Source organism: Nannospalax galili, unplaced genomic scaffold, assembly GCF_000622305.1.
Source record: "Nannospalax galili isolate Female #2095 unplaced genomic scaffold, S.galili_v1.0 scaffold1191, whole genome shotgun sequence".
In the NCBI taxonomy this organism is placed as follows: Eukaryota; Metazoa; Chordata; class Mammalia; order Rodentia; family Spalacidae; genus Nannospalax; species Nannospalax galili.
The window spans coordinates 1192753-1200538 of NW_008330570.1; the positions used below are offsets into that span (position 1 = coordinate 1192753).

Below are 7786 nucleotides of genomic sequence, written 5' to 3' on the forward strand. Positions count from 1 at the left end.
CCAACCATATAGGCAAATCAAATTTTATGATGTAGTATATTAACATGATCAGAATAAGACCAACCATTCAAAATACACTGCAAACAGAGAATGAACCAAGAATTTGTTCCAAATGAAAGAAAACCCCCTAAGCTTTACTTAATACTAACAAAATTGAGACTCGGAATTTTATTGCTAAGAATCCAAAACCAGGAATTCAAAGATAAGTTTACATGGACAGAAGCACCAAAGAATCAACATTACTAAGGTACAAAGGTGAGACCAGAAAGCGCACAGGAAACTTAAAGTGACACTTTCATTAAGCAACAGGTATATATACATGGCTCCCAGGTCATTAGAAAGGTGCAAGACTGCAGGACTTTCCACAATACACGTGTGGAACCCAAAGAATGTCCAGAAAAGAAAGGAAGGTTATAATGTAGTCAAGTGTGGCAAATATTTCTGGAAAGAAGCCAATTTAAAGGTATGACTGTGATTTCCAGTCAGAAAACCTAGGCTCAAATGTTATTCCCAACACCTACAAGCTGTGCAATCTTATGTCCGCTACTTAGCTTCCCTGAGCTGTTATTTTCTCATTTATAAAATGTATGGCAGAAAAAAAATAAATAAAAATTTAAAAAATTAAATGTATGGAGGAATACATGAGGTCCTGTGAGGGAATTGGGGGGCGGGTATGAATGGGGAAGGAGTCTAAATTTGATTAAGAACTGTTGTATGAAATGTATAAAAGCTCAATAAATTTTTTAAATGTAGATTGTAGAGCTAGCACAGTACTTGACTCAGCGATAACACCCAATAAATATTTTCTGACTCTGAATGAGAGTTATATAAGAAAAGTAGATATTTTCCTCCAAATATTTTTGTAACTTTTTAAAAAAATTGGTTCTAATCACTTCATGGCTGATGCCTTATACACTATGTAAGAGTCAATTTTTCGTCAAAACATAAAAATATAGTTGTCTCTCAGCATCTTCAAGAGACTGGTTCCAAAAACATCTAGAGATACCAGAATCTATAGATATTCAGTGCCTTCTATAGAATGGCACAGTATTTTCATATAACCTACATGCCTCCTCCTACATACTTTAAAGCATTTTTAGATTACTTATAGTACCTAATACAATATAAGTACTTTAAGTAATTGTTGTATTATTTAGGAAATAATGACAAGAAAAGGTCTGCACATGTTCAATAGAAAAGCAATTTCTTTTTCTTCTTTTTTTCCCCCTCCAACACAGGGATTGAACCTAAGGCCTCCTGCAAGCTAGGCCAGCACTCTACCACCAAGCTATATCACCAGCCCCCCCTTTTTTTTTTTTAGGTCTTTTTGAGACAGGGTCTCCCTGTAGCCCCAGCTGTCCTGGAACTCACTATGTAGACCAGGCTGACCTTAAACTCACAGAGATCCACCTGTCTCTGCCTCCTAAGTGCTGGGATTAAAGGTATGCGCCACCACACCCAGCTCACCAGCCCTTTTATTCCTCAGTATTTCTAGAAATTTTGACTTCTGATATTTTTCAAAAAATGGCTGATTGATCCAAAGATAATAGTGAGCTGACTATATTCCTTCCCCCCCTTAGTTTATAGATTAATTCAAAGTTTACCAGAATTTCTAAAATTTAAAATCTCTGTAATCAACTACATTTGGCCTGGACTTAGTCTTATCTATAATATCAAGGAGGTTATCCCAAATAACCCTTAAGGCTCTTCACTTTGAATGTTGTGATTCATGTAGTCTCAAGAAATTTTTTCAGTCTAATTAGAGAAGAAGGGAGGGGAGGAAAGAGAAAGAATGGTGAATGGATTGATTATATAGAATCAACAGTGACTGATACTAAGGGACTGAAAAATCAAGGTGTAGATTTTACCAACTTTTACTCTGCTTCTGAAGATCAAAAACACATAAAAGGAAACATAATTCAAGTAAAGAAAATCAAACATGTAAGTTAAGAAGCAATATGCCTATGAGTGACTTTTTTTTAAGATAGGGTCTCCATATATACCCCAGACTGGATTCTAGGAAATTATATTACTGTCTTCGCTTACGTAGCACTTTACAATTTATAAAGCATTTTTACTCATTATCTACAGCTAATTTTCTGGAATGGGAAATAAGATTCTATTTAAATGTCAAGATTTGTAGACAGAATCTTCACTAAAAACATCAAATGACATTTTAGGAAAGAATGTTTTTCAGCAGTTGTATGTAGAATGGATTAGAGGCAAATGCATGCAGGCAAACAGCTCTAAACCTACAAATCACAGGATTTTAGCACAAAAATGTGAAATCGGACCAATAGCTCACTTACTGATGAAACTCAGGCCTTCAAAGTTAATGTGATTCTCATTACTCCACATTCAAAATGACCAGAGGACCCAATTATGCAACTAGAAAAAAAGAATATGCAAAGAATTATCAAGAAAAGAATCTGAGAATTTGGTAATGGATTAGCACATGAAACATTTGTTAGCTAGTGTTAATGTTTTATTACGTGCCATGGCACCCCCACACACATACATGCAAACAAACTTTTAAAAGTAGGATAACTTGGTGTCACTAGAATTCTGACTCTGCTGATGGGGTTATACCTGTATTATAGCACCTATTTTTATCAGTTTGGTCTCTGTTTCTAATGATAGGGTTTGGGGCCACTCAAAATCAATGTCCTTGCCCTCCTCACTAAAATATGGGGAGCAAGGGTAATTAGAACAAAAATATATTTAGAGTGAGAGTGAAGTCTTCTACAACTCAAGGAACTACAGCTTCTATTTTGGTATAAGCTACTTATCATTAAACATTATGACTATACTAAGCTTTTCTAAAAGCCTGCCACTTCAAAGAGCCTCAAAAATACTGTTTAGTGACCTGGGCACAATGGCATATCTTGTAATCCCAGCTAGCAGGAGCCTGAGGCAAGAGGAATGGAAGTTTGAGACCAGTCTGGGCAATTTAGCACAACTGTCTCAAAATAAAATGAAAAGGAATTGAGCGCACAGTGGTAGATAGTTTGCCTACCATGTACAAGGCCCTGGGTTCAACCCTTTGTAATATATAATAAAAATAAAAAGACAGTGCTGTAGGTGGGTTATTAGGGAGGAAACATGGATGCAACTTCCTCTTGCACTAATGGAACTAAACTTACATACTGGTGTCAGTATTTTATCATTTCTTGTATTGGGTTATGAATCGAGCAAAAATATAAAACAATCATTTCTATGCTCTGTAACAACTCAAATACTATACATTCACAAGCTATTTCCAAAACTAGACTAAGCTATAGGAAAAAATTGCATATTCTTAAATTAAGCAACTAAGAATAGCACCCAGTTGCCACTGGGCCTTTTTATGATCTGACACCATACAATGAGGGAAAGACACATGATAACTAAAATATAAAGACAGGAGAAGGGAAAGTATGAAATGGCTAGACATCACCTCCAATGGTAAGAAAAAGATCAGAGACAATGAGGCCTACCCTTAGCGGCCAGTGACAAACGGAACTATTGATTAACATGGGAAAAGCAATGAAGAAGTCCTTTCCCACAGTGTAGTGTATCCAAATGGGAAGGAGAGTTATAAAAGGTGGAGAGAAATTTTATAAGGTTCTGCAACGCAGACTGGATATAGGGCTCTGTCATCTAACTCATGAAACTCAAGTATTTGATTCAATCCTATATTCATCTCAGCATCCGGTATTTGCAAGTAAGATAGAAGAGCACCCGCCACAATAATTTTGGACCTCCGCCAAGAAACAAATAGATGGCCCTCTGAGAACTACTGTGATTATCATGTTTAGAAGGCAAAATCAATGCCAAGAGGATAATGAGCATCCTAGGGATCTCCTATATCCACAACTTCAGAGATTCTACTGAGTCCTGTGTGTTTGTGTTGACCTTCCATACCTGCCCTAAAATGGAACCTAAGCTAGGCCATAGTTTAAGGCCAACCAACTCCGTAAATATACAACACAACAGCCAAACAATGTGGAGCCCTTGGCAAAAAAGAAAGAAAAAAAAAAGGAAGCAAACTAAAGCAAGAAACAAATGTAGGGTTATACTAGAAGGTATGTGAAAATGACGGCAACTGAGCAATGAAGCTAGATGTCCTTGAAAAACAATCAGAAGTCACTGTCTAGTATATAGTCTGGTAGAAAAAAGATTTTCCAGGAATGTCCAATATCCTCTCCCTGACTCCACTTTTCAGCACCTTTACGCTACCCTCATCACTTACTCAACATTTAGTCCTGGTGAAGATTGCTCATTGGATTAGCAGGATCAAGAGGACATGCAGAGAACATTCCATCCTGGGAATAACATCTTTAAGTTATTTAGGCTTGTTTACCGCCCTTCACTATAGAGGCATGACATTTTGCCAACATTTTCACAGTATACACCAGTCAGCACCATAGCAACCCAATCCTCTGCCCACCAAAAGATTAACACATATACAGAAAACAGGAAATTCAGCAAAATATGAAATGTGACCCTAGACTCCTTTAACAGTTAAATGTCTTAAGTAGTAGCAGTATCTTTATATCACACCCACTTCATGTTACCCTTACAGCTTCCTGGCATAAGCAAGTTCTTGGGATTATACAAACTGCTGCTTCTGTTTCCAGCCTAGATTTCTAGAAATGAAATCCGGAATTGAGGATAAAGAAAAACAAATGTTGGCAGAAAAGAGGAGAAAAATGTATTGTCTACATAATCCCAGTTTAAGTGAACAATCACCATTAGTTCCATTGAGCTTTTTTTTTTTTCAATAAAACCACTTAGTCAAAAATGCACATCTAAGAACATTCCCTTGGTTTAAACCACACAAAAAAGCAATTTTATAGATACAATCATACAAATTTTCTCAGAAATAGGGAGTACCTTAACTATAAACTATGTAAAATTCAAGCTTTGTACCTTATAAACCAAAGTTCAGTGTGGATTAAATGCAAGTAATAAATTAATGTAACGTATCTGCAAAAAAACAAACCTAATATCTCCTCTTATAATCAACAGCTCTCTATTTTGTTTCTAAGCTCCTCAAGTGTGAAGTTCAAATAAGAAATGAAAACTGTAGACTTTAGGTCACAGAACCAATTTAGGTCTTTTTACAAAATACAGGAGATTAAGTAGAAACTTCCATTTTACCTACTTTATGACAAATTGCTCGAAGAATGCCTATTTATGAAATGGAATCAAATCCCATGGCTACCTTTAGCCCAAAACTATTTCTAGCTCAAGAGCCAAAAGACCCAAGCAAATATGCAAATACTTTCTTTTCACCTTACTCCCAGTGTGAAGAAATCAGACCCCCTTCCTACTACATCACAGCTTTTGTGAAACCAGCTGAGAGGCCCCTTTGGCCAACTTTTTTTCTTTTTTTCTTTTTTTTTTTTTTTTTTTTTTTGAGTATAACCTCCAACCAATTCTAGAAGAAACAAACCTCAAAGAATGTTAACCCTTGAAATCCACCCCTACAGCTCTACAGTACAGTCGAACCTTCACTGGAGCATTGTCTTGCACAGACACTTAAAGATTTCTTCATGACTGAAATGAAAGCATCATGCCTCACAAATCATCACCAGAGATTTCTCTTGTCATCCACACAGGGTGCTGGGAATGCGATTCACGCAAGAACTCAGTCGCTAACATCACACTTCATATTAAATATTCAGTTTCAGAAGAAAAAAAATGTCACCTTCTCCACAAGGACACCTGCCTCTTTCAGTGCCTCTATAATGAAGAGAGCAAGAAAGGCTAACAGACCTTCGGCCTAAAGTTTCCTCCCTACCAAACTCTTCAGGCACAGCACCACCATGGCCTGTCCTTGTCACACACACACATACACAGGGTATATTGTCAATCCCTCGGTCTCCCTCTAACATCGTCAGACTAAGCAGTGTCTGGCTCGTGGTAGTTTCTCCTCTCTCTCTCTCTCTCTCTCTCTCTCTCTCTCTCTCTCTCTCTCTCAAAAACGGGCCACCACTGATGGGTGATAAGGACTGGGGTCTCCAGTGTCCAGTTTCTCCGTGTCTCTTTCTTCTAAGCGACTACAGAGAGCTCAAGTTCCATCACTGACCACTAACGCTATTTCCAGTCGTCTGGTCAACGTGTGTCGCTTCCTTTTCTAGGTCCTTCCAGCAAAACCCCAGGAAGGGGACCAAACCCCTGCCTCGATGAGAAGAATCTCCTTTATCCACCCTTTCCTACCTCCAAAGCCCTGGTCCCGAGTGGGTAACGGCGAGTGTTGTGGGGCTAGGCAGAGGGGCCGTCGAAAGCCGCACGGACACTCAGGCACGCCGAGTTCGCCCCCATTTCGCGGTCCAAGAGAACCAGACTCGCAGAGGCAGACGGGCTGGCCAAGGTCACCGGGCTGGCTTGTCGGGGCCGAGGGGCGCCCGCGCCTACTTCCGGCTCCCCCTTTCCGCGGCGGCTCGGGGCGCCCGCTCCCCACCCGGCCCGCGGCCGCGCGCCCTCCGCGGATGCTCGCACTCTGCTAACTAGGGCAACCCGAGTGCGCCGCCGCAGGGACGGCGCTTCGCAGCAGTGTCGCCCGCCGGACGCAGCCCCCAGCTGGTGCCCGTGACAGCTGCGACCTCCGCCCCCTGCCGCCGCGCCAGGCCAGGACGGGAACTCGCGGAAAGTGGCAGGGGGCGATGCAGTCCAGAGAAAGCAGAGCCGGGGCGGAGGGCGCCAGCTGCTCCCCGCCCCCTAGGGCCGCCGCGGCCGCGCGGCTCGTGACAGCTGCACCCTCAGCTAGGCTCCCGCCCGCCGTCGCCGCCACTCACCTGCCTCCACCGCCTCTGGGCCGCGCTCCCCGGCGCTGCGCTCGCGCGCGACCGTGGCGGCGCTGCCGCGGACTCCGCCGCTCCTCCGGCCGGACGCCCGACCCCGGGGCCCAGGCGGCCAGTCGCCACCGCCTCTGCGGCTCTCCGGCCCCCTCCTCGGGAGCAGGAGTCCCCCCTCAGGGGGATGCAGAACGACCCCCACGCAGGCTCTGCCTGCGGGGAGCAGCAGTGAACACGCAACCCAGACGCCGGAGGCCGCGCTCCAACCGTCGGAGGACGGGACTAGGTGAACCGCGTCAGTCTCCCGCTCGCCGGGCCTGAAGAACAGGCAGTTCAGCCGCTCTCCGCTGCCGCCATGTTCTCCTCCTCCTCCTCTGCCGCCGCCGCCGCCGCCCCCCCTCGCGGCCCCGCCCCCTGCGCACGGGGCCGGTGTCCTAAGGAAGTGTGTGAAAGGAGGCCCGAACTCTTCCCGACCGGGACCCTCCCCTCCGGGCGGTTCTCTGCCCGCTTCGGGAAAGCGCCCGGGAACCCCAGAGTGCCCCACGCGGGCTGTGAGGCCACAGCCCCCCGCAGCGCTTTATCTTTCGGGGAAGGTAGGGGAGCGGCTGGCGGCCCGGTGAACCGAGAGGAGTCAGTCCTGGGCCTGTCTCTCCAACTCACGAGTTGTATTACTTTGAGTGAGACACATCCCGCGGGCCTCGTTTTTTGTTCAGTAAAATTGGGAGGTGGTTGCCTAGATGATTTCACAGGCTATTAGACAAGGGAGAAGAAAGATCATCTGCCCCCTTCCTTTTGCAGATTGAAAGATCTGACTGACAGTCTCGCTCTGCAGTTGCATGAATTGTCTAAAATGTCGATCATTCACAGATCTTTTCCCTCGAGAGGGCCCACACCTCCCTTCTTTTCTACCTGCTTTACTTATTCTATAACAAAAGTGCTACTCTCAAAAGTAGTATACTGCCAGAGGAATCAAGTAGCAGAGGAACAGCCTTAAGAGCCACGAT

General features: G+C 43.6%; 1 protein-coding gene across 5 annotated transcripts in view; it reads right to left on the reverse strand.

Annotated features, from left to right (window-relative positions):
• The window catches only part of Ncoa1 (nuclear receptor coactivator 1), a 306946-nt gene extending 299783 nt beyond the window's left edge, over positions 1 to 7163 (reverse strand). For all 5 annotated transcript variants that reach the window (XM_029553833.1, XM_029553823.1, XM_017802170.2 and 2 more), the window contains exon 1: positions 6783 to 7163. The gene's annotated coding sequence lies outside the window, so the exon portion shown is untranslated. The remainder of the gene's footprint in view (positions 1 to 6782) is intronic.
• Between the last annotated feature and the right edge of the window lie 623 nt (positions 7164 to 7786).